General features: G+C 45.0%; 1 long non-coding RNA gene across 3 annotated transcripts in view; it reads right to left on the bottom strand.

The window, feature by feature from the left end:
- Positions 1 to 27,967, bottom strand: part of LOC309535580 — a 54,004-nt gene that overhangs the window by 5,881 nt on the left and 20,156 nt on the right. Inside the window, exons 2-3 of one of the 3 annotated variants that reach the window (XR_014221297.1) lie at positions 16,026 to 16,187; positions 11,348 to 11,480 (exon numbers count right to left, since the gene is read on the bottom strand). This is a non-coding gene — a long non-coding RNA (uncharacterized lncRNA). Of the gene's footprint in view, positions 1 to 11,331; positions 11,481 to 16,025; positions 16,188 to 27,967 lie in introns of all 3 variants that reach the window. The other 2 variants (XR_014221298.1, XR_014221296.1) reach the window with 2 other exon arrangements.

Raw genomic sequence — 27,967 nt, forward strand, 5'->3', positions numbered from 1 at the left:
ACTTCTGAGTGAACACATTTAGGTCAGGCTGCACGTCCCAGTTGTTTCTCCAGGGAATACAAAGAACAATGTCCTCTAGCTAGGTTTATTTGGAAGCAAGTCCCACCCAAGTTGCAGTCCTATGGAAATTTGCTAGAGAGCAAGGGTTTTCAAACTTGGAGCTTGTTTCTAAGTAAACATGTTTAGGTACATGAAGTCTGTTCAACAAGACACTTGAGTAATGCACAGCTTCAGTGTAATTCTAAAGACATTTCTTTGGAAGGCAGTCCCATTTATTACAATGGGGCATCCTATGTAGTAAGCATGGGATTGTAATCTTAAAATGCACCAGTTACAGATAGGTAGCCGTGTTGGTCTGCCATAGTCAAAATAAAAAAATTCCTTCCAGTAGCACCTTAAAGACCAACTAAGTTAGTTCTTGGTATGAGCTTTCGTGTGCATGCACACTTCTTCAGATACTGAAGATACTTCTTCAGTTATCTGAAGAAGTGTGCATGCACACGATAGCTCATACCAAGAACTAACTTAGTTGGTCTTTAAGGTGCTACTGGAAGGAATTTTTTTATTTTAAAATGCACCTTTATGCACAATTACTTAATAGTACCACTAAATATGATAGGACGTCTCCAAGTAACCATAAGATTGGGCTGTCAAAAATATTTAGCTGAGACCAAGTGTTACTGCATTTTTTGGGACTTAGAAAACTCAAAAGGCAAAATGTTTTCTTAGGTTCTTCAGATTTGCAAGAGAACCTTTACCTCGGCTGAGAACATCCCTTGCATGCAATAGGTCCTGTATTAAATCTCAGCATAAGCCCAGTGAACAAGATCTCTTGTCTGAAATGACCACATGCAAGGTCTATCTAGCTCTCTATTGCTATAAGGCAGTTTCCTATATTCCTAACTTTCCTCAATATTGACCTGTGTAACTTTCAAAATTCTAAAGCTATTTTTGAATTCAATTACTTTTGATCTTATTAAACCCCCCACCCCTCTTTAAAACTCAAGACATTAGCAGGTAAGAGGTATTGGTCCTTTAAAACATAATTCCAGCAGTGCCAGAGACTGAGTCTTGGGAGTTAACTGATTCTTGACTACTGAAGAAAAGAAGCAGGTTATGTCTGTCTGATGAATGGAACCAACCAGGCCTGTATTAGAGTTGCAACCTTTTTTTGTTTTTTAGAAGGTGGGGACAAGATTTGTTTGATTTTACTTCCTGACAAACAGAAGTTCAATGGGTGTAGCTCTTCCTTGAAAGTAGGAATATATTCTTGCATGTCCGTCAGCTGTTCAATGTATAGAAGGTCCTTAAGAACAAAAGGTGACAACTCTAGCTGAAACAATATGGCCTGCAAAAATCGAAATTATTTTCTTTAAAAAGTTTCCTCAGTGAATCACAACTCACAAGGGGTTCACTTAGAAATAAATGTTGTTTACATCAAACCTACTAGTGGGATAGGAGAGCTGGGGGGGAAACCAACATCTGGCAACCAATGTACCTCTTTGGTTTCAGATAGTACATCGGTGTACAAGTCTAAAAAGCCCAGGACACAAGTTTTCATGGCCTTCTAGTGGCTATGATGGCTCATTTACCAGAAGTAATGTATTTAGCGTTAACTCTGGATGTGTATATTCGATTCTGACCAAACTAAGCCTCTTAGAGCAAAACATACACTAGGAGGCTTAGTTTGGTCAGAATTGAGTTTACACTTCCAGAGTTAATGCTAAAGACATTACTTCTGGTAAATGAGCCACCATAGCCACTAGAAGGCCATGAAAACTTGTGTCCTGGGCTTTTTAGACTCAACCCATGTACTATCCGAAACCCAAGGAGTGCATTGGTTGCCAGATGTAAAATCTATTCACATTCTTTTCAGCTCTCTAACCCCACTATAGGGACACGGGTGGCGCTGTGGTTTAAACCACAGAGCCTAGGGCTTGCTGATCAGAAGGTCGGTGGTTCAAATCCCCACAAAGGAGTGAGCTCCCATTGCTCGTCCCTGCTCCTGCCAACCTAGCAGTTCGAAAGCATGTCAAAGTGCAAGTAGATAAATAGGTATCGCTCTGGCAGGAAGGTAAACGGCGTTTCCGTGTGCTGCTCTGGTTCGCCAGAAGCTGCTTAGTCATGCTGGTCACATGACCCAGAAAGCTGTCTGCAGACAAACGCCGGCTCCCTTGGCCAGTAAAGCTAGATGAGCACCACAACCCCAGGGTCGTCCGCAACTGGACCTAACAGTCAGGGGTCCCTTTACCTTTATCCCCACTATAATTCTGTAATGCCTTCAGCACTGGGATGAGGGGGAGAGCAAATCAACTTTGTTATTTCATTTAGGCTTCGCCCGCTGGATTTCTGCCTGTTATGCAACTGCTAGAAAAGAAGCTTGCTGCCGAAGTTCTGAAGAGTCCGAAGCTATTTTCCTCCTACTCTTAGGAGCCCAGTGCCCCTAAGTGGCATAATGAAGCAATAATGTTTTGGGGCGGGTGGGTTTGATCTTGTTCAGATTCTATATTCTGCCATCCTTGCATGAAATAGAATATATTCACAGTGGATACAGAATTTGCCTTTCTGTTTCCAACTCGTACATACTGGCAGGTATAATGTTGGGGTGTATTATTTGCTTACTGCTAAGTAGATGTATACGTTTGTATCAATAGTTACCAAACAAAGAGTTACTGGGAGGATCACAGACTGCTTTGCTGAGTGTACATACTGCTGACATAGGCAACCCGGAAGGTAGATGATTTTGACCATGTGTGGAAGCAGGCAGCAGGGGAGTTGCACAGCATGGCTGGGTGTGGCTTTGCAGCTACTTAGCAAGAGCCAGCTAGCAAAATAAGTCCAGCTACCTGGGGAGGTAAAAGGTGTAACTCTCACCGCAGAGATCTATTGTGAAAGAGTTCTAAAGCTTTCAAGCTGCTTTGGAACCGCTCTGTATACATTTGGCACACCCAGAAGTTGAGCATCTTCTTGCCATAAAACCCCCATTTGGAAGGCTTTTGGACTCTTAGTGTTGCTGCAGTCGGTTTTTAACAGCCTTAAAACTATCTCCACACAAGTCTAAAGAAGGAATTCCTAAACGTACCACAATCTTCTCTAACACCCCCCCCCAAAAAAAAATCATTGCTAGTCTCCAAATGTAACAACTAAATGTGCCAGCCCACTTACTGGTCTTGAAGTCCAGGAACAAAAGAGACCCATTGGCAGGAGAGGGCTTTATTTCTAGCAAGCCGCCTCCGACTTTGACTGTATGACAGACAGAAATCCAGTAAATAAAGTCCTAGCATTGAGAGGCAGTGATTGCAAAACTTTATGGGTTGAGTTTCTGCCTGCCTTGCAGCTGTTTGTGTCACAGTTACCCTGCCAGCAATGGTTAAAGTAAAGGTAAAGGGACCCCTGACCATTAGGTCCAATTGTGGCCGACTCTGGGGTTGCGGCGCTCACCTCGCTCTATAGGCCTAGGGAGCCAACGTACAGCTTCCGAGTCATGTGGCCAGCGTGACTAAGCCACTTCTGGCGAACCAGAGCAGCGCATGGAAACACTGTTTACCTTCCTGCCGGAGCAGTACCTATTTATCTACTTGCACTTTGACATGCTTTCGAATTGCTAGGTTGGCAGGAGCAGGGACCGAGCAACGGGAGCTCACCCCATTGCAAGGATTCGAAACGCTGACCTTCTGATTGGCAAGTCCTAGGCTCTGTGGTTTAACCCACAGCGCCACCCGCGTCGCAATGGTTAGTATAGCTTAAATAAAGAGTGCTTAGTAATAATAATTTTTATTTGTACCCCATCCTCCCCAGCTGGAGCCAGGCTCAGGGTGGCTAACATCATAAAACTATTACAGGTAGGTAGCCGTGTTGGTCTGCCATAGTTGAAACAAAATAAAAAAAATTCCTTCCAGTAGCACCTTAGAGACCAACTAAGTTAGTTATTGGTATGAGCTTTCATGTGCATGCACACTTCTTCAGATACACTGAAACAGAAGTCACCAGACCCTTATATATAGTGAGAGGATGGGGAGGGGTATTACTCAGAAGGGTGGTGGGAATGGGTGATTGGCTGATAGGTGTGGTAAACCTGTTGACTGTTAATTACTGCAATTGGTCTTACAGAAAAACTAACAGTATACAAAGAACATAAGAACAGGCAATCAATTAAAATACATCTTAAAATTTGTTCAGAGGAAATTATAATCTGGACAGATGGCAGCCCACAGGTAAAATTGAGAGTGGTTAATATTCTCCAAGGCTAACTGTTACCACTGGTCTTATAAAGAACCTGTGAATGGGCTAGGAGGCCTCTTTAATGCTTGTTCTTATACAGAAAGAATCAGATTGAACCCCGACCAAAGGCCTGGCGGAACAGCTCCGTCTTGCAGGCCCTGTGGAAGGATGTCAAATCCCGCAAGGCCTGGTCCCTTATGAGAGAGTGTTCCACCAGGCAGGCGCCACGGCGGAAAAGTAGTAGTCATGGATAGCTTTATCCTCAATGAAATTTGCCCAATTCCATTTTAAAGCCAATGGGATAGGTGAGATTAGACCAGACATTTAAAAATCCCACCTTTAGCATCATTGTATAGGAATTTGAGTGGCCTGAAACAACATTGTTAACATGGAAACAGCACAGAACTAATAAATGCACATGAAATTAAGCACTTTACACGGGGTAGCCATGTGGCAAGTGCCCCCTAAAATGTAGCTGTCTTGTGTGAACCCAACACAGCCAGTCAGTCAACACAGCAACGTGTCTAATAATCATCCGAAGAAGACAGGTAATCCTCGTTTTATAAATAAAATGTTAAGTGGCACATCAGACAAGTGGGACAGTAAGCAGGCATTGAGAAAAATGCCACTGAGATCCTGTGATAGTTGTATACCATTCTGGGTATCTTAATGTCACGTGTACAGTCCCCTATCAGTCAGAAAGCATTTTGTATTTAGTTATCACACATCTGAATTGCTTTTCAATCTAGCTCTCAAAGTCCACAATACTTAGATGCCTGTATTGCTATTATATAATAGAAAAGTACCAAAGCAGAAAACTGCTCCAAATGTTTATCCCATACGCATCTATAAATTTGGAACGCTAGGCTGGGAAGTAGGCTTTTGCTTCCAACCCAATCCATGTACAAAGACTGATATGAAAGGATCAGGGGCAGGTTTCTACCTTCTCCAGTAAAAGACTATCCCCCCCCACCCGGTGGTTGCATATTTTGAGACCTGTTTGCCAAAGGGAGTTTCTTTAGCCACCTCCTGCACCCAGGGTGCTTTCTGGAGAGATCCTTCATACCCTGCAGGGAGTTTCTACTTAACATTCCAGGAAACTGACTTCTCCTTGGCCCATTATGCTACATGACTTCCAGTTTGCTGCGCAGTCCACAGTGTTGCCTTCACATACTGAAAGTGGACAGGTTTTAGAAAGAAAGGCACCTATTCTTTCAGAAGACAACCCTTGTGTTTCCAAGCGGGACAGTGATCACAACTTAATGGTGCAATGAAGACTTTCAAAGTCCCTAATGCCCGATCCTTGATAAACTCCACCTGGAAGAACTTGTATGGGCACGCCTTGCTTTATTCTAAACAGCAGCCCTGCAGTGTAGATTACGCTAGCAAAAAAAATAGCACATCCAAAGTCATCCAGAAAGCTTCAGTGCTGAGTGGGGATCTGAAACGATGTCCCCCTGACCCAAGTTCAATGCCACATCTCAATATCGGTTCTGGGTTAGGGAGAACCATTGTCATTAGAATGGATGATAGTAGGCTAGGAGGACTATGGGTTACTCCCAGTACAAGGAAGTCTTGGCCAACCTGGTGCTCTTAAGACCTTTCAGTCTAGGGCAGGCATAGGCAAACTCGGCCCTCCAGCTGTTTCGGGACTACAACTCCCATCATCCCTAGCTAACAGGACCAGTGGTCAGGGATGATGGGAATTGTAGTCTCAAAACATCTGGAGGGTCGAGTTTGGGGGGGTGCCTGGTCTAGGGCTCCCACCAGTCCTGGAATGCACTGCTGCACTGGCTGAAGCTGATGGGAGTTGTAGTCCAAAACAACCAGAAAGCACCAGGCTGGCTAAGCTAGCACAAGGCAACTCCTTATTTTGTTTTGTAATTTTCGCTTTAACCAGGAATGTAGGCAGCTGCCATCTGGACATGATGTGAAAGCCAACACTGAAGCACATGGGCTGTTCTGTTTACACTTGCAGCATATCAGTGGAAATTTCCACATGATGGCTCTGTTCCATCAGCCACTCAAGACATGATTTTTATCAGAGGCCACCATAACCGGGCACTGGCGTTTACCTTATTTATTTGAAACATTTTTATACCACCCTTTTAAAAACCCCAGAGTGCTTTGTTAACATTTGGCAATAAAACCAGTCTATTAAAACCTAAGAAATGCAGTTGAAACAGCAACATCCACAGTAACCAGACAATTCAAAATGGCATTGGTATCAGTGACCAGGATAGGCCTGGGGGAACAGGTATGTTCTCGGGATGCACCAAGAACTCAACAGAGCTTGTGCCCACCTCGTTTCAATGCTCCAGAAATTGTTCCACAAACTAGAAAAGGCCCTGCCCACGTCCTGAAACTCTGGCCTACCTGGCAGCAAGTCAGTGTGCCGTGTCCAAAGTTGAAAGTCTGAGGGCCGATCCACACACATGAAGCCCAGAGTCCAAAGGTCAGAAACTGAGGTTCAGGGTCAGTCCAAGTTGCTAAGTCTGAAGTCCAGCAGTCAGGATACAGGCCAAACCCAAAGCACAATCCCATAGAGGCCCTGAAGCACCCAACTCCCTCAACATGGACAGTTGAGCAGACACAGCACCTCAGCTCTGCTTCCCTCTTTGTATTCTACATGCCGATTGCAGCATCTGGGCTTAACGAGGCATGTGACCCTCACCTGTTCTGAGCCTGCTCCAGCTGAGGAATTACCGTATTTTTTGCACCATAACACTCACTTTTTTCCTCCTAGAAAGTAAGGGGAAATGTCTGTGCGTGTTATGGAGGAAATGCCTACAGGTGCCATGCCTACAGATTTTTAAAAACTACGTGCGTGTTATGGTCGGGTGCGTGTTATAGAGCGAAAAATACGGTACATAGCGAGCTCCACCTGGCCAGCTAGGGAGCTGGGCTGTGGGTTATGGCCTGCCCCAGCCTCCTACCTAGAGAGTCTCTTCTGCTGCTCCCCACACTTCAGAGCCTGCCTTGTTTGTGGAGACAGAGGCCCTTCTGGCTCTGGTGATGGGTCCTGCTGATCTGGTTCCTGTGCACTGACCTCCAGCCCCTCACCATCCTCCATCACTCGGTGAGTATTTCCTACACCAACCTCAGCTTCCGCATTCCCAACATGCCCCAGTGTGTCCCAATCCCAGCGACACCCCTTGCTGGGATCTTCCTCCTCCCAGTTCATGGCACCCTGGTTACCACCAGAGGGAATTCTTCAGGATATGGCACCACCAGGATGGCCTTTTCAGTTGTAGCCCCTCACTTGTGGAATGAAGTAACGTAGAGATTTAACAGCCAGAATTGAAACCAACAGAGTGAGAAAGGTTCCTTTAAAGGTATATATTTGAAGAAATGGATAAATCTGCTAGATATACTATGTTGCACTTAACCACTATCCCCACCTCGAAAGTTGTGGCAGCAGTGACTTTTATTTATTTATTTATTTATTTATTGCATCTTTATCCCACCAATGGCTGGCCTAAGGTCACCCAGTGAACTTCAAGGCTGAGCCCTGGTCTCCCAGGTCTTAATCCAACACTCTAACCACTACACCACACTGCCTCTCTGGCATGTCTGGATTCAGCTTCTGCCTAATGCTGAACATTTAAAGTGACACTGCATATCTCCACAATGAGGGCAGGGCTGCCCAGGCAGGATTTTTTGTGCTTCTTCCCATCCTTGCTGTTTTGTTCTCTGTCACCCATATTTGGTGCTTATTTTTACATTCATTAACTAACCATCATTTCATGAAACAGTCAGATGTCTGTAGTGACAGGCAACAATCAGTCAGAACTGATAATGAACAGAAGCCACACATTTAAGTAAAGCATATGCATTTTATACATCCCTTTCCGAATGTCTGGAATTGAACTTTTTTTTTTTAAGTAGTCACTGCTCTAGCTGGCAGCTAGGGACCATTTTGCAAATAAGCACATGGTGACTATGTATTTTGTTGGAACCTGAGTGTTGTCAGCAGATTCGGGAACTGAAATTAGAAGAAAACAGGAGTATGGACATGACAGGCTTTACATCCGGGTAAAAGGTAAAGGGACCCCTGACCACTAGGTCCAGTTGTGACCAACTCTGGGGTTGCGGCGCTCATCTCGCTTTACTGGCCAAGGGAGCCAGCGTACAGCTTCCGGGTCATGTGGTCAGCATGACTAAGCCACTTCTGGCGAACCAGAGCAGTGCACGGAAACACCATTTACCTTCCTTCCAGAGCAGTACCTATTTATCTACTTGCACTTTGACGCACTTTCGAACTGCTAGGTTGGCAGAAGCAGGAACTGAGCAACGGGAGCTTACCCCGTCACGGGGATTTGAACTGCCGACTTTCTGATCAGCAAGTCCTAGGCTCTGTGGTTTAACCCACAGCGCCACCTGCGTCCAGGTAGGAAACTTTAAAAATGAAACCTAATATTACTCAGAGTATTGGAACCAATAACATGTTTAAGCAGGAGCAGAGCAGTTCCTTTGAATCTAGGGCGGCAAGATGCCTGCCTATGGTCCCCGACTGCACAAGCATTGCTCCAGTCTTAGGTTTGAACTTTCCTTCAGCCTGAGGAATAAATGGTGCTGGTGCTGCTGTCACTGTTGATCAGCTGTTTGGCTGCCAGAGTGATTTGCTGTTAAACAGCTGCTTACTGCCAAACAACTGCCTTGTGATTAAAGCAGCAATATTCTCCCATCACCCACACTGCAAGATAAATTCCAAACAAATTTTGGCAAAAACTCATGCAGTGACCACCTGAATAATGCTAAGAATATAATCTCTTCACATTAATACAGTAATGATAATTATTTGTCATTACTTGTATCATCATCATCATTATTTATCTAGAGACCGATGTCCCACCCTCATCAGAAGTGATCTCAGAGCAGATCACCACAATCTAAAACACAACAAATCAATTAAAATGGAAAATAAAATATATTATCAGACCTTTCTACCTTTTCATTAATAGAGTGTTCCACATAAATTATTGTAGTAAAACTAATGAAAACTCAGTAACAACAAATTGAGGGGAGGTCCTGTAGTTAGTGGCAGTAAATATGCTTTGAAGGCAACAAGATTGAAGGATCTATACACGGCATTTTCACTTAAAAGGCAATCGGCAAAGCTAGGAGCAGAAAAATCCGTCCCTCAGACCTTGGAGCAAAGCGGGTAGGATTCAATATGTGTTCATTTATGTTACCACTACTATCCTCACACTAGAGATGAGATTCTCAAACAAAGAGTGCCTTTGTCTCAGGCAGGGGTAAGGAAACTGTGGTCCTCCAGATGTTATTGGAATCCAGTTCCCCTCATCCGCTGCTGGCTGGGGTTGATGGGAGGTGGATTCCAACAACATCTGGACAGCCACAGGTTCCCTATCTCTGGCCTAAACCTATGCCCACTGTGTGGATGAAAGAGGTGAGATTTCCACCAGTCCTTTAGTGCAGCCGTGTGTGTTTTTCTTCTTTAATTAAGGTAAGTACTTACCCAACTAACCAGGTTGTTATGAGGATGCTGCTTTGAGCTCCTGGGTGGAAAGGCAGAATCCTGATCCTAACACACATACACATGTATGTAAGTTTAAGCCCAAGGCTGCAATCCTAACCATACTTACCTGAGAACGAGCGCCACTGAACACAGTGGGATTTATTTATAAGAAAGTGTGCCTAGGAATGAACAACATCTCTCACTTGAAAACCCACAGTACACTGTGCTGAATTGTGGCCTTTGCTTTCTGATAAATCAACCAAATGTACAACAATAAAACAGTGCATTGTGATGTATTAAATGCACACTGTTGGTACCTGGAGCCTGAAATAGGAAGCCGGGTCCCTTTCACTTCAGGTCAATCTGATCAAGGAGTGAATGTATGGGAAAATATCAGCACAGATACCTCTGCACTGCTAAGAAGGGGGTAGGGAAGAGAGCCCCAAGGCAGAATGTGCCCTTGCCTGTTTCCTTTTGGTTTTGAGAATTGCCTTCAGAAGCCTATAAAAAGTTCAGATATTTCTAAATGTGGTGTGGTTGGGCGTGTGTGTGTGGAGGGTGTTTTTTGTTTTGTTTTCTTTTCTTTGCTGCTATACATGTTTTCCACCCATAATTGTTTTAATACAAACTAGGAAAGGTTTTAAGACATCCAAACTAGGAAAGGTTTTTTACACCGGAAACAGAATATATCAAAGTGATGGAAAGTTTTTATTAACAAAGCACTATTGTATGGAATAAGAGAGTTCCCAAATTAATAAGTTATATATTTTTTAATGGGGGGGGCAGATTACTGATGCCACAATTCTAAACTTTTTCACAACGAGTTCACACAGAGGGCTGGACTCAACTAAATACTTGTGCTAGTGGGAATCAGCACAATGAGGCTTCAAGGTATGCAGACCCTCCAAGTGTCCCTGTTTTCCAGGGACAGTCCTTGATTTACAGAAGTTATTCCGGTTTCTGATTTCATCCTGGAATGTCTCGCTTTTCCTTAGCTTAGGACATCCACTTTTTTTAAGGAGAAATGTTGGAGGTTATGAAGTTATCCAACTCCCGAGTCGTCTGAAGACAGCCCTGTACAGGGAAGTTGTTTAATGTTTTATTATGATTGTTATATATGTTGGAAGCCACCCAGAGTGACTGGGACAATCCAGTCAGATGGGCAGGGTATAAATAGTAAAATTATTATTATGGAACGGGACATCCCTATTTTCATTGGAAAAATGTTGGAGGGTATGGGTAGGTGCACATACCTTGCATATAGACTCAGGTTTGCTCCTGGGCACTTCTGGTTAGCTTAAACCCCTTGAAAGAAGCTAAAGACCCCCAGCTAAAATAGTTTTTAAAGACAGTACAGAAACAACTGAAAATGGGTTTCAAAACAAGACAACATGGAGTCAGAGACCTTTTCATTAAGCTAGGAAAGCTTGGTTTGTCTCTTTAGAAGACAGCCTTATGTATATTCATAAACCCAACCAAGGTCCTAGGTTAATGTACCCTGCCACTCAATAGGCCTAAGGATATCTTTTGCAGTTGCTTTTAGTTCTCCACAAGCCCCATAGACTCATTCTCCTATAGTCTCCAAGTTGTATGTGTAATCTTTTCTGCCTTTGGGAAACACTCATTACCTTTCTCTGTCCTCACCAGAAGAATTTGACGAGCTCCAAGTTCACAACACCTTAAAGGGTGGCATTGTTTTCGAAGACAGCTCAGCCACTGCAATGAGGCCTCACTTAGGTTGCGGTTGACTTGAGGCACACCTTCATTTCAAAGTTACCTGTAAAAAAAAAAAAACCACACACACAAACAAAGCCTGCTACCTATAAAAATAGCCCTGGTGTTTGGCATGAATGCCTGTTAAATATCTTTTCAAAGTATGCCTAGCACACCCTTAATTGCTTTCAAGAGCTCTCTGGCACTTTTTGTCTAGGGCCAATTCGTTCCTACGTGCAGAAATGCAGAGCTCTCAAAATCAAGCCACTCCCTTGGCTCATGCAAGGAACCTCTGCTCTACCCATTGTGACACTGAAATGTACATGGTATGTATTTATTATGTGAATTTTTAAATGGCTGAATACCAAAGGTACATCTTCCCCCTACTCTTTAAAGAAGGAATGGGATAAAGGCAGGGGGCTCCTCCAGATGACATGTTTATTGAGCATCCTTCCTAACTCATTTGCACAACACTTACTGTATTTTTTGCTCTATAAGACTCACTTTTTCCCTCCTAAAAAGTAAGGGAAAATGTGTGTGCGTCTTATGGAGCGAATGCAGGCTGCGCAGCTATCCCAGAAGCCAGAACAGCAAGAGGGGTTGCTGCTTTCACTGCGCAGTGATCCCTCTTGCTGCTCTGGCTTCTGAGATTCAGAATATTTTTTATTTTTTTTCCTCCTCCAAAAACTAGGTGCATCTTGTGGTCTGGTGTGTCTTATAGAGCGAAAAATATGGTATGTATAGCTGAGCTTGTATCCTCTCTTTATTGAGCTTTCATTCTGATTAGCTTGCAGGGAAGTTATACAACAACAAACATTTGTCCTCCATTCGCTTGTGGGGCATTCATACATCTTCATGCCACACTTTTTGATGCATTTCCCCAGTGCCCTTCAAACTGCAAAAAGTCTTATTCTTCTTCAACATGGATTTGTTGCATGAGGTTGACAGAGCCCTTTATAATAATAATTTAATAATAATAATGTATTATTTATACCCCACCCATCTGGCTGGGTTTCCCCAGTCACTCTGGGCGGCTTCCAACAAAACATTAAAATACAAGAATTCATCAGCTATTAAAGGCTTCCCTAAACAGGGCTGCCTTCAGATGTCTTCTAAAAAATAATAATAATTTAATCGGCTTTTACTGCTCCAGGTGTGCTCTTGGATCCCTACCACAAAATAGTCTGGAGCCACCCATAACACATACCCATGAACAGGAGGAGGTGGGGAGCAGGGTGACTCTGGTTTTACCCTTCCACCTTTGCTCTTGAAAAGACATGCACACAGCTTGCAGATTGACTCCTGGTTGCCTCTTGACCCTCCTGCTTCGGTCAAGCTGTCCACTTTTCTTCCTGGTATGTTTACTCAATCAACCGTACGTCTGGTTTTTTTTTTTTTTATAGAGCAAATGCTTCAGGGTTTCCTCCCATCACCACAGAACTACCACAGTGCCTTCCCTTTTTTTAACCTCTACACAATAGCATTCTGAAGCTTATATAAAGCAACAGGAAGGTTCTAACCAGGGACTTATTTGAACACCCTTCCAGCCACAACCACCACATGCTGAGGGCAGCTGTGTGCAGGCCAATGCCACATGGAGAAGTCGGTGTGGGTCAGGATTTTTGCAGACTGCTATGAATGGTTCTCATCTTGAGAGCAAGTCCTAACTGCTCTAGGCTAAGAGTCCAAGATGCCCAGGAGACATGTCTGTGCTCCTGGGAGAGTAAGAGAAGATAACAAGCTAACTGATTTCAATGCATTTTCTCTGGAGGATGTTGATTCTGTGTTCTGTCTTTAACTAAACTGAAATAACAGGTCTGACATCCTTTTGGTGGGGGTGGGGATGGGGAAAAGCAACCGGATCCAGTTTGTCCTTTTGAATGATTTCCCAGCATCAGCACTGAACTCACTGACAACTGGGAGCCAAATCAATCGGCTTAGCTCAACCGAACATGCTGATAACTAAGTTGCGCTGCAGCTATCTGCCAAAGCAGAGGTTTCCTCCAAAATGATTTCTCTTTTTTTTTATGTGTATGCACATGTGTGTGTGTGTGTGAGAGAGAGAGAGAGAGAGTCTCTTTACCCAGACAGAAAAGTACGATAAGAGGTAGCTCTATGTACAAAGCAGTTGTGCTCAAATTCCAGTGTTAAAGTACTGCCGTATCGCTCTCACTTTTGACCTGTTCTGAGATATGGCCTTAAGATCTTGTCGTTACATTCTCCAAAGCAAAATAAGTTTAGTTTCCTATTAAGAATGGATACCAAGGAGTCACTGGAAAACAGGACTGTTGATGTTATTTCAAGTTACTGCTTAGGGCCACCAACAGGTGAGCAAGTGGCTTCAGGCATTTGAAATGGATGCAATGCCGCCTCCTTTCATGTAGCAATTCTTCAGCATTTTGCAGTAAACTGCTAAAACCACTGATAATTATACTAGGGAAAGGGTTTGCTTACAGAGATTCCCAAACTTATTTGGCCTACTGCCCCCTTTTTTTGGGGGGGGAATACTCAGCGCCCCCTGGAGATCTACCTTCTTTAAGCACACAAACAGAAAGATGCAGACAAATTTGAGTTGTTTAATTGTCTTCTCTTCTTTCTTTATGCTTCCACCCCCTTATTTTTATTCAATGCCCCCCCAATTGCAGTGGAGATTACTACTGCCCCCCTGGATCATTCCAGTGTCCCCCCAGGGGCTGGTATCACCCACTTTGAGAAACGCTGTTTAAGAGGAAGGGTGAGAGGTAAGCAGCTGGCCACTCAGGGATCACTTCCCATCAGTTGCAAAAGCAGGAAAACAAAAGGTTTTGTCACTTGTGACTGGAAAATCAAAATATTCCCGCCACCCCATCCCCCCCTCTCTCTCTCACACACACATACACACTAAACAATTATCTGCTCCCCTTTAACAGTGTCTCAAATATGCCACCAAAGGATATCTCATAGCAAGGTGGCTCCTAAGTTGCTCTTCACTCAGAAACACAGCTGCATCAAGGAGGACTGCCCTTTGCACCCTCCCCCAAATTGTGCAGATGTTTTCCTGTCGTGTCCAAGTGTCCCTCCCAAGCAATGCTTTCCAATGTGTTGAAATCAGCCCTCTCAAGTTATGCTTCTCCTCCAAAGCAGAAGCTCTGACCTGAAATAGTAACATCTAAAAATATTCACTTGCCCTGGTCGGTTCCTCCACATTTTTTCAATGAGCCCAATGGACAAGATTTTGTGCTTTACTTATTAGCAAGGGCTTTTTGTTAAACAATAAGCTGATCAATAAAGCATCAAACCATCGCCAAGCAGGAACCGTCTTTAGTGAGGGGCAGCTCTTGTCTGAGCTTTTATAATGGGTGTGTGAGAAATAGTCCCCAGGCAAGCAGAAGATTCACACAGTTCAACGTAGAGTCTCAACCTCTAGGCTGGTCAAGGAATGACAGTAGGGTGAAGAGTGCTGCAGTATGGGAGCCGGCTGTTCACCTGATGCACACCTCATCCTGTCTTCTCACAGGCACCTTGAGATATACCCCAATTTGATAACTGAAGGTTGGTTCACACATATACATGCAACGTTTGATGTTTTCATTCAACATCTGAATATGCGAGTGGCAGTCCCGTATGCAAACTGATCCCATTGAAAACTGGTGAAACAAACATTCTACCTGCGGTGTTAAATCGGGGGGTGAGCATAATAATAATTTGGTACTGTAGTCATTGATCAATGATTGCGATAGCACAAGCCTTCCCTGAGAAAGAAGAGGCCTTGAGCCATGGGTGTAGCCAGGATTTTTGTTAGGGAGGGCAGGACTTTGGGGGGGGGGCAGAACCTACGTGATTGGTCAGTTAATTATTTCTATTGTTTTACTTGATGGCTACACCTGTACCTTGAGCTGCTGCTGGTAGCCATGAATAGGGTGGGGGAACCTTAGCTCAGTGCATAGGAGCCAACTCCTAGGGGCTGAGGTCCCTTCACCCCCCTCCAGTAAAATATTTGAGAGGACTGAGCCCCCCCACCAATAGATGGGCATTACCATTCAAATAGTGTGCGTGTGCGCTGCGTTTTGTGATCAGTTATGTGATGTTGGGCTTACCTGGGCCTCCTCAGTATTTTATTTTATTTAAGTTGGCACCCCTGGTTCAGTGACAAGAGCGTATGCTTTGCATTCTGAAGATACTAGGAGAACTGTTGGTGGCCCAAATGCACCAATGTAGTTTCCTCTAACTGTTGTGGACCCCATCAGTCTCAACGTGTCTTAGTCATTGGTGGGGGATAATGGGAGTGAAGAGTCCCACATTATCTGGAAAGCACCGTAAAGGCCTGTAGTGAGCAACACTAAGCTGGATGGACAAATAGTCTGTCTCGATATAAGGCAGTGCACTGCATCTTAGGAGTATATTGAGGTCTCGGGGTGTCTTCTTGAGTATCCAAGACATACCAGAAATCAGTAGATTTCAATGCGAAGGAAGATGCCTTTAAGGCCACAGCAAGAAACAAATTGACATTCCGGCAATGCAGCCATCTTTCGGTCCCTGCATGCTGCACATAGTGCAATAGTGAAGGAATGGACACGGGAGACCAGCAACTGTTAAAGGTGATGACCTTCAGATGAGATATTGAACTGACCTCTGTTCTGGTGGCTGTCCAGGTGGAGATTAAGAATTCCACAGAGCACTGTTTGCAGAACACCATCTTCTGCTCCAGATCTTCTGCTAATGCAGGTTTGGATTTCAAAAGCCGAACTAGCAGTCCCAAAGGAAGAAGCATCCCTGTTCACCCGATGGAACGCTACAAGAGGAAAACAAGCCGAAACCTGTTGTTGTTGTTTTAAATGGTTAAATATTAGCCCAGGTCACTAAGCTGAATGCAACCACCTGTACTTGATGATGGAGGCTGAGATAAGGAAGCCTCAACAATACAAATGCAACCGGTGGAGAGGCCAGTTTGGGCAGGCTGAAGTGGAGGAAGTTCCAATTGCACCCAGAAATGCCACATGTTCAAATGCACCAAAGATGCTGACATTCAGGAGCATCTGAAGAACTGGGGGTGGGGGACCTCAAGCCTGGGTGGCTAAATGTGGCCCTGGACACCTCTCTATCTGGCCCTGAGGACTCTACCCAGCCACACCCTTTACTGGCCCTGCTACACACCATCCACCAGGCAAAAGTGCTTTTGCCTGGCTGGAATATGTCCTTCAACTCTGACAAGCCCTCTTGCTTCCCTGGATAAGAATAATGGAATCATAGAATTGTAGACTTGGAAGGGACCGTGAGGATCATCCAGCCCCCTGAAATGCAGGAATCTTTTGCCCAATGTGGGGATTGAACCCACAATCCTGGGATTGAGAGTCTCATGCTCTACCAACTGAGCTATCACAGAGGATAGCGTGGGGTGTGAGAATGCTTGCAGAAACAAATTTAGTCATTACTCCACCTTCTTTTTCCTCTGGCCATGCCCACCAGCTGCATGTTGTCCCCAGAAGCTTGTGGAGAAGGGAAATATATATTTTTTATTTATAAAATTTTTCATTTCATTTCTATACCACTTTATATTTTTTAAGGAAATAATAATAACATCACAACAAATTAAAAATAATAATAATAATAATAATAATAATAATAATAATAATAATAATAATAATTTTATTTATATCCCGCCCTCCCCGGCCAAACTGGGCTCAGGGAGGCTAACATCAAAGTATATAATACATTAAAACATAAAATCCAAAGTATATAAAACATTGAAACATAAAATCCAAATGAAACAATCCAGAATAAAACATTACTGAAGAAAGTCAAACATAAAGTATACATTCAAAGCAACAAAATTAGCAGGAAACTAAAACGTTTTCTTAAAGATTTCCAAATAAAAAAATGACAAAGGAGAATTACAACTACGGAATGCGCATTGAACACAGCAAAGTTACCAAAAATGAAAAGAAAAATTCCTTAAACATTTCAAAATAAAACATGACTAAAGTCAAATATAAAATACAAATAATTAACAAGAGAATAAAATATTATCTCAAGCATATCTGCTGTTGTTGCAACCAATCCTGCTCATGGCAGGCAGTGGCTGTGGAAGCTCAGGCTCACTTGGGTCTGCATGAAGCGAAAGCCAAGGTGGCCTGTGGCCCCCGGGGGCTGTAGAAGGTTTCCCACCTCTGAATTGAGCCAAGCTACACTTTTGTTTTTTTAAGAATGACATCAGGTGCCTGGATCACCTCCAAATATTTTAACCAGAAGAAGCTGATCTGCCATGCTTTTTTAACCTTGCAAGTTTCAACCTGGCAATAATCCTTCGTAACAAGAGGTGAAAACTGGAGCAGGGGCACTGAGGCTGGGAATGATAAAGAGAATCTGAAACTGGCGAAAAGTTAAAAGCTATCTACATCCCTATCCAGGCATTCTCCTTTCTTTCTAAAGAGAAATTAAAATTGCATCTTTTTTAAAAAAATTGCCACCGAAATGACATTGCACGCTGAATTAAAATACTGAGCCCACCTTTAATTTCCTCCTCTTTACATGCAAGTTCATGACTGGCAGGTTGTGTCGCCCTGTTCTTATCATGTTAAAGGCCACCATGGCAAAAAGCCAGAAAGTGCTTTCATAGTCTTTTGACACGGTGCTGGGGATTTTTCTTGTCTGAATAGCAAGGCCTTATTCTCCCCGTTTCCTCTGTTCCCCATTATATAGCCCAGCAGCCATTCAAATCAAATAATGGTGTGTTGTGTTTTGTTTGTTGGCTCTGAACACACCAGCAGCAGTGAAGATGTGTGGGGCGCACTCACAATCCTTGGAAACGGTTGATGAAATACAAACTCTTGGGGAGGGGTGCGGTGCGGGTGGAAGCACACAAAAGGCGGGTGTCAAAAGGGTCACTTTATTGAGCCACAGGGCTTTTGATTCCGGCCACCAGTACGAAAGGACGACTTGCTGTGAGACATCAAAAGGAAACAACCTCTCCCGATCACTTTCTGTCACGGCTTGTGCAAACAGCAATGTCACAGAAATGTTAAATGCTTGAGAGCCATGTGCCACACTACCAGAGCCGAATCACAAGGCACCTTCAGCCATTACACGCAGACGCAACCCAAGCCTGCAAGCCTAAACTCCCATTATTGGGGAGCAAACCCCGCCAAACTTGGTAGGGCTTCTAAGGAAGAATGTACAGGCTTGCACAGTAGGCTTTGCCAACAGTGCTTCAGCATGCGGATAGAAGATCAGAGCCCTCTCGCACAATCCCCACTCTTTGTGGCTGTGTCTAAAAAACGCTCAGTGTGCACCTGGGATGTTTAACACACCAGCACAAAGCCTATTTTGTTGGTGGTGGGTTAAACCGATCTGCATGGAACTCTGTGCATGCAACCGTCTTAGCATGTGGCTATATCACAAGCATATCACTTCACATGCACCTCTTGTGAGTGATCATAGAATCACAGAATTGCAGAGTTGGAAGGGATCCACAGAATCATTTAGTCCAATGCAGGACTATGCAACTGTCCCATACAGGGATAGAACCTGCAACCTTGGCATTATCAGCACCACACTCTAACTAACTGAGCTATCTAGACTCTTTTGTAAATGACCAGAAACCTGAAAAATCCCCATGTCTAGGTTTTTATTGTTTATTAATGAAATTTAGAATTATTTTCCCAGTCTTGTCCTCACTCATGATGCACCAAAACGCCTTAATTAACAAAGATGACACTTAGTCTAAAAATAATATAAAATCCAGAATGTACCTCAATTGTAATGAGTTGGATGTGGAGAGGATTGCCTTATCTTTTGAATACTGAGGACTATCATTTTATTTTTTATTTAATGCCCTTCATGCAAATATATCCTAGGCAATTCACAGTAATATTTTTTAACATCATACAATTAAATTAGATAATTAAAATGCTGTTGATGCCCTCCCCAAACAATTAAAAGCACTTCCCAAATTCACTATGCCTTCAAAACCAACTTCGGTGACTCAATTAACGTATAACCTTCCTTTCCCATCAGAACATTTAACGTATAACCTACAGCATTTAACGTATAACCTTCCTTTCCCATCAGAACATTTTAAAAAGCATTTCACTTTAAAAATCAACTAGCTGTGATCAGTGGCGTAGCGTGGGTTCTCAGCACCCGGGGCAAGGCAAGTAATTTGCGCCCCCTAACCTGTGGATTTTAGCACTCGAGTCTCTTCCGCGCCCCCCCAGATGTTGTGCCAGGTGCAGCAGCCCCCCCTGCACCCCCCACGCGATGCCATTGCTCCCACCACAAGTCTTCAGGACAGCCATCCGAAGGCTGGCGCGGGGAGAAGGTCTCTCCGCCCCACCGCCAGGCTTCGGAGCAGCCTTCCGAAGGCTGGCGGCGGGAGGAGGTCTCTCCCGTCTTGGAGAGGTTCCCGCTTCCTCGAGGGGGACCGGCCAAACCCGCCCCCCCCCAAATGTTGCGCCCGGTGCGGCCGGCACCCCTGGCACCCCCCACGCTACGCCACTGGCTGTGATGTTTACATTGTACCTCCATTCTCGGAGGCAGGATACCTCTGAATGCCAGGTGCTGGGAAGTGAGAAGAGTGATGTTGCATTCTGGTCCTTCTTGCAGGTTTCTCATAGACATCTGATTGGCCGCTGTAAAAACAGGATGGTGGACCAGATGGGCCATAGAGACCTGATCCAGCAGGCTCCTCTTACATTCTTTTACCCAGATGCTTAAAAGACAACAGCACATGCACCAGACAAACTTCCCAGGGGGGGCGGGCGGGGGGGTTATATAAACAGAGCAGCACAACTCCCCCCCCCCCCCGCAAAGCCTTCTGCTCCCTTACTGCCAACCGCTTGATTTCTGAAGGTGGTTGCCTTCCAAGAAGGACCTCCATCTAGCTTCACTCCCATGCAGGTTGACATGCTGATTTATACACAGGGCTGACCTCTAAACTCAAGGTCTTCCATAGGCTGTGACCCGCTGACATGTTCGAACTTTTGGAAAGTTCTGCTCTGCATGCAAAGTGAATGGGGCACTTTCGGCCGGTGGGGAGGCAGGGCTTCAGCCAGTCCTAGAGCACCCTCATGAGATCCCGTGGGAAATTGTAGCATCCCATGCAATGGGGTAGTAGAGGGTCAAGGACAGGGCTCCCCAAACTAAGGCCCGAGGGACTCATTTATCCGGCCTGCAGCAACCCCCGCCACCCGGTGCCACCACTTGCTCTTACCGGCACTGCGCGGCTGCCCACTTCTGGGTCGGAGGAGCACCAGAAATAGCTTGTGCGCATGCGCAAGCGTTATTTCCGGTGCACATCTGGGTTGGAGGAGGCCCGTGCGCATGAGCACAAGCTATTTCCGGTGCTCCTCCAACCTGGAAGTGCGCCAGAAATAGCGTGTGTGCATGCGTATGGGCACGTGCTCCCCTGCCCTCCGCATGAGTGGCACTGGAGACACCGGCCCGAGGCGCGATAAGTTTGCTGACCCCTGGTCAAGTGCTTAAAAGCCACAGCCACAAAGAGGTTGGCGCCATTTTGCCCTATGTGCTTTCCCACTCGCTTAGTGAGGCCTTGTTAGGGCCTGTCTGTGCTCTTTGGGTCACTGGTTAACAGGTCCAGAAATGATCCCCCCCCAACCTCAGTTGGCTCTGGGTTTCCCACCTCTTTCCCTCAGTGAGCACTTTGACATGCTAGGCGTTCTCAATCTTCTGCCACTACTCCATGCACAAACAGCATTGGGCAGGATCAGACTAGTAAGGATGTCCCCATAAAGGGCCTGGAGGGGATGATAGGTTCAAGGCATGGTCCTAGCTCGCATGGGGCCCCACCTGGCTGGGAGTGGACCTCTCCCCCCAGAAGCCCAGTGGGATCCTGGGTGCTTGGCTTGCCCCACACTGACACTGTGGCCAGCTCCCATGGGCTGGTTGGGTGCTTCCCAACCATCAAACAAAATGCCACTCCAATAGCAAGGGCTGGCTGGAATGAACTTGCCTTTGCCCTCGTGCCATGCCAACCCCACTGACCTGCCATATAATCAATAAAGCTGCAATTGTTTTCACCCAACACTCTTGAGTAGCGTGTGCCCTTCCTACAAAAGCCACGAGCCACAAACCTGAGATTCCCTGGTTGGTTAAGCAACTTCAAGGCCCTTGCTCTCCAATCTTATTGTTCTTTATCCTTCTACCAGACAGCCATTCAAGTGGAGAATGCCTCCAAAGAGAGGACAGCACTCTGGAAAGTAGGACACGTGGCCGTGCTGGCTATATCTCACGTAAAAATGGGATTCTGGTTTCCGATCTACTTAATTTAGTTTTCACAGCCTCAAATAAGTAGGACAACTGCCTAAGTGGCTCATTTGTGCCAGTTTTCTCCTTCGCCTTCTTTATACAACTGTTCATGTTTGGATCGGAAGCACAGGAAGTGTGTACAGAAAGGCCTCTTCCTCCCCGATTTATGAAAGCTTTTCTTGGATAGAATGCCAGGCTGCGCTTAAAAAAAAATCAAATTGGCATCAATAATATAAGCAGCATCATAGGCATATACTTCTTACCAAGCATAAGCGTAGCCAAGAGGGGGCAGAGGGGACAGCTGCCCCCCCCCCCAGATCAAGTAAAACAATAGAAAGACTTAACTAACTGACCAATCCTGCTCCCCTCTAACTAAAGTCCTGGCTATGCCCATGTTACAAAGCCACATAAAAAAACACACACAAAAAGCAAACCTCAAGTTAGTAGGCCAAAGGAATGGGGTGCAACGGGTTAGTAAACATCTTCTGCTGGAGGCCATACTCTTTTCTTCCCTTTTCTGCATTATGCTAACACTGCTTCTTTCGTCCACCCAGCAGGCTGCCAAGGAAGGGACCAGTCATTTGAAATTAAGCTAAGGGCTATATGAAATCCTAGGGTAACTGATTACCTGTCCCTGATGTTATGCAAGGGACTCCTTCACTTTCCCGCTGCAAGCCCCCCCCCGCCCCCCCCCCAAATATGGCACTGAACAAAAAACCTCCTATTAGCTCCAACAATTTTTCCTTCAAGCCTAATTCTCAGGAAAAGAAGGGAAGGAGGTGGACACTATATGCTAGATAGGGAGGCCCCACAGTTCCCCGTCTAGTTGCATCAATATTCTGATTTGGTATACATGCTTGGCTGGTTGTGATGATGGTCCCAAGAGACTGGTTTGGCCCTATCACATTGATTAGGGGAAAGTCCTTTCCTTTCTATTTGAGACTTTCACAACACGTAAGTGATGGAGAATCTGAAAGACACCTGTGGTTGCTGGGTGCTTTGCTGAAGTTAAAGTACCTTCTGCAATGTCTGGAAGTTTGTTTATTTATCAGATTTCTTACCTGTCCTTCACTGCAATGGCCCACATCCAGCCCACTGTGGCCTCCAAGCTGCCTCTCCTGATTCAGGTGAGAGATGGAGGGGGGAGGAGATGGTGACACTTCATTCCAAATTCCCCGCTTACAGCAATCAGCAGCTCCAGATATAGTGGTACCTCAGGTTACATACGCTTCAGGTTACAGACTCCGCTAACCCAGAAATATTACCTCGGGTTAAGAACTTTGCTTCAAGATGAGAACAGAAATCGTGCTTCGGCGGCGCGGCAGCAGCAGGAGGCCCCATTAGCTAAAGTGGTGCTTCAGGTTAAGAACAGTTTCAGGTTAAGAATGGACCTCCAGAACGAATTAAGTACTTAACCCGAGGTACCACTGTCAATAGCATGGTGGAAAAGATGAAACCGTGTAGGATGCCACTGGACAATTCCCATGGTTCTTACAATCAACCAACCCCCCCCCCAGCCCACTCTGCACTCCATCTTGTGCTCATTATATCTTTACAGTTTGTGCCTCACTTTGGGTGTTGCTTTGCTGGCAACCCAGTTCCTATCCTTGTCAGTGGGAGGAGGTTTGTAGCTCAGTGCATATGCTTTCCACACAAATGTTACCATTGTTTGCAGGGAGAGCTAGGGAATAATCCCATATGAAACTCTGGAGAGAAACCCCAACACTCAGTGTAGAGACAATGCTGAATGTTGGCCGAACCACTCAACTGACTTGGTGTAAGCTGGGCCAGCCCTGCTATTAGGCAGAGTAAAGCAGCCTCCTTAGGTGCAGATGTGCACGGATGGAGAACAGATACTGTGTGGATTAAGCAGCTTGCCCTGTGCCTCTTAAGCTTGCCTGCTGGCCTCAGGTGGGTGGAGGCTCTGTCCCATTACCAGTGCTGAAGTAAGATTCACCTGCCAGTCCTAGGCTTGCCATGCGTCCAGAATTTCCCAGACATATCTGGAATACTGCAGTTCAAAGCAGTGTCTGGGCGGAAATTGAAGAAACAACAACAGAAAGTCTGGGAAAATCTGGACGTGTGGCAACCCATGTCGGCAGTGTCGTTTTGGGCGATTTCTGTTAAAAATTGTTTTTTTTTTGTTTTTTTTTGCAGCCTCTTGTGTTCTTATGAGACAGTATGGAAAGTGAGCATAATTTGCAGACACTGTTCTGTATTTTTAATGGGTGCTTGGCTTTTAAAAAAATAAAGGCTAAGAGATATAAGATAGCATGGCTATAAGCAGAAGGCTTGTGCAAGTTCAGAAGTGCTGTGAACTAGAACAAATCATGTAACCTCCTCTTTTTCTTTTATTACACCAGGCAGGTACACTTGAAAATGTACTGGGCATGAGTAATAAATTAACTAAATATCAGTGTTGTCCAAGTAATCTGCCAGCATTCAGGAGGGCAGATTGATAGATAGGTAAAAGCAAAAGGGTACATTATCATTAAGCTGCAATTACATTCTCTGGTTGGAGCTATCTAAAAATGTAGCAGAACCTGGAGCAGAGAAAAGTGACAGATGCTACAAGCAAAAAGGAAAAAAAACCACCCTTGATTTCACAGCAAACTCCTTTTTTATATAATTAATGCAAAACGGCAGTTAGTAACCATTCCAGTTACTCCTCCATAGTGCAATCCTATGTTCCGCTTATTCTGAAGCAAGCTGCATTGGATTCACTGGCGCTTACTCCCAGGTAAAGGTGCATAAGCTTGCATGCTGAGACCATTAACAGTGCAATCATACGTATATGTGTCTACTCAGAAGGCCAGTGGTTTTCAGAAGCTGGCATAGTGTTGCAATCAAAATGGATTAATGTGACAGGCCAGCTATAAGGTGCTTAACTTCCTTGAGTGCTGCTGTGGTGTGCAGGCTTGTGAGTTAGGGAAACATGGCACCTAGGGAGTTCTAGGATGGTAGTGTAGTGCAAAGGTTAAAAATTCATCTTTCAACCTCAGATCTACTTTCTACTCATGAAACGTACATGATAATGAGGTAAGGAATTCCTTTCACTTTGCTGAGAAAAAAAGGCCATGTAAATAAATTGATAATGAAATGGTGTTGTTGTTGTTGTTTGTCTGACTTATCCAATAGCTTTTATTTGTCATGTCTGCTGCTGTTTTATTTTTTGCATGTAAATTTATTTTAGCTATATATTATTTGGACATTTGGAGATATAAAACCCAATAAACAATAGCTCAGGCCTTGCTGAGCACAACCAAATAATGGCTTCCATTCATATTGTATATTCAACAAGCTTTAAATCAAGTCAGTGGCTGGTTTCATAGGCAAGTTACACCTGGAAAGAATGCAGCCACCCATCCTTCAACCATCAGTTCTAGGAATACCTGCTTGGGACTGCATATGGCACAGGACAGTACCCACCAAGAAAGTTCCTTTAGATCAGACTTTCCCAACCTGATGCCATCCAACTGCTTTGGACTACATTCCCCATCAGGCCCAGCCAGAATGGCCAGTGGTTGTGGGTCATGGGAATTGTAGTCCAGCAACATCTGGATGCCACAGGAGGTTACGATGACAAATTCCAGATGTTAAGAGAGCTAGCTCAAGATATGCTTGAGATATGGAACAGCAAATGCCTGCCCTACCCTTATTTCAAGGTAATTAGTCATAGTACCCTAGGTCAGTCAAGTTGTTTTGGCACCTGAAGCAGATAAATCACCCAAATGACTCTCCTGCTCCCAGTCACTAAAAACACAACAATGAATTAAAGTATTAACAATTTGCTGTCCTTTTATAGCACCCCAAATCATCTGCCTGAGGCAGCTCCTTCATTCTGCCTCACAGGAAGGCTGCCCAGACTAGCACTGTGGGCTATTTAAACTCACCGCAGAATAACCCCAAGACAAATTGGAAAGTTTTGTTGTGTCCTCTCCTAGCACCAAGCAACATCAGTGAAAGTGTCAGCCTAGAAAATTAATAAATCTATAAACAGCAGGAAGAACCTTCCTTTAAGAGGTTAAAGCAGGAAACATCTTACTTTCTGCAAAAAATTACTGGCAGTGCCTCATCCTGACTGAAAACCACAGGAGGCCATTTGTGTTGAAAATGGGAAGGAGGAATTCTGGCCATTTTGCAAGGAACTCGAGGAGCTGTCTCATTTTGCTGATTCTTGAAGCTGCCTCAGCATTTGGTAACCTCATATCTCGGCATCGCTTAAACATTATGCTAATGAAAGGCTTTTGTGCAACTGCTTTACATTAAGCCTTGCCCACAGGAAAGTACAAGTTGTCATGTATTATTATTATTATTATTTTAAGAAGACAGATGGCAACTGTTATTTGTGAACAAGCCTCCGACTCAGCCCAGTTCTCCTCAAATCCAAGCTGCTCCCCTGCAGTGGCAGCGGCACGGAGACGGCAGCCAGAGGGAGGCTGCCAAAATCCACTGGCTGCCTAAGGCGCTCCGTTGCTCTTCGAGATTTCACAGGATGCGCTGCTGAGAAAGTGGCTGTGTGAAAGCTCCTACGGGGGGCCAAGCCACCGAGCTTCCTGGAGGAAGTGGTTGCTCATCACTCTAACCTGAGAAAAGAGGAAAGATGATTGGCTGCAACCCAATCCTTCTCCAGCCCCCAGTAGCACCTCAACTCTGGGCACCAGGAGACCACAGGAATATCCACCACACAGACTGAAACTTTTCCATTGCCCACTCCAGCTCCCTTCCGCTTGTGCCTCTGCTTCCCAACCCCTTTACGTTCTGCAAGATGCCTATGCTCTTAGCTTCTAGGGCCGACCACTTGATTTCCAGACAGCTGTTCCAGGACATCAGTACTTGTCTCATGTCTTCCCTAGCCCTCAATAGCCCATTGGCTTTGCTCCACTCCCTTGGTGCTGTTTTGCCACAGCTTTGACACAAGGGTGGGGGACTTCTAGATGTTTTTGGACTCCAGTTCCCATCACTCCTGGCCACTGGCCATGCCGGCTGGGGTTGAGAGGAGTTGGGATCCAACAGGCTCCCTGTCCCTGTTTTACCATATCACCCCCTATGGTCAGAAGGCATCAAGGAAGGGCAACAGGTCAGCTCAGTGGTAGAGCCAGGATGTCTCATGTTCAACCCCCAGCATCTTCAGGTAGTGTTGGGAGATGCTTCTGCCTGAAACCTTAGAGAGCTGCTGCCAGTCAGTGTAAATAATGCTGAGGAAGATGGACCAAAGGTCCGGCTCAGTATAAGGCAGCTTCCTATATTCCTAAATACAGGGCCAGGCCAGCCATTAAGCAGGGTGAAGCCTCAAGGGGTGGACAGGACACACCACTCTTGCCTTTTGGTGGCACTGAAGTCCCCCAGTGGTCACTATTGGAACTGCTCCTTTTTTCCACATAAATGACTTCCACATAAATGACATTTTTCCACATAAATGACTTGGAGTGAACTGATTACGCCCAATTGTTCAGGTTGGTAAGAACAACAAGGGATTGTAAGGACCTCCAAAAGGATCTCTCCAGGCTGGGCAAATGGGCATTCAAATGGTGAATGCTGTTCAATGTAAGCAAGTATATATATTGGAACAAAAACTCCTAACCATATACCATATACCAACACGGCAGCTGCAGGCACACAAGTGTCTAGAGAGGCTTTACCTGGCCCCCCACTGAATTCAGACTTAAAACAAGTGGGGGGAAGCTCTGGCCTGCTGGCCAAATTTGGCCCTCCTGGGCTCCCCATTTGGCCCACGTCACATATCTGTTTCAGGCAAGCCACGCCCACTTGTTTATATCTGATGTCGTTGATGAAGCCTGACATGGGATAGGGAAGGACCAAAGGCCCTGTCAATTGGGGGTGCCTGCAAAGCACTTTGTGCTGTACTTCTGAAGCAGCAGATAACTAGCTGATCATTGGCCTTTGGAAGTGCTGCCAAAAGGGCTTTGCAATCCATGTGGTTGGGAAGTGCTGCGTACAGGGATTGTAGAAACAAAACAAAATAAAAGTACAGTGCTTCCCAAATGTGCAACAAGCTCTTCGACAGGTGTCACTCATCTGAATCATTATGACGTCAGATAATACGATTTTGATGCAAAATCTGCATGCATGATTCACCCCTGTGGCATAGGACAATATGGATTTGGATTACATGGGTTACAATAGCTCACATGTGCACCATTTGTTGAATGGGCACTGATGCTAAAATTTTTCTCATGAGTTAAACCCCGCCCCCACTTCCTCACCCTAATAGTACAATGCTGGTCATGCAGATCAGAATCACCATCTGTACAAGTAAAGACAAACTCCTTGTACAATTCGTTTCAA

This window comes from Podarcis vaucheri (genome assembly GCF_965113315.1).
Source record: "Podarcis vaucheri genome assembly, chromosome: 6".
NCBI classification, from domain to species: Eukaryota; Metazoa; Chordata; class Lepidosauria; order Squamata; family Lacertidae; genus Podarcis; species Podarcis vaucheri.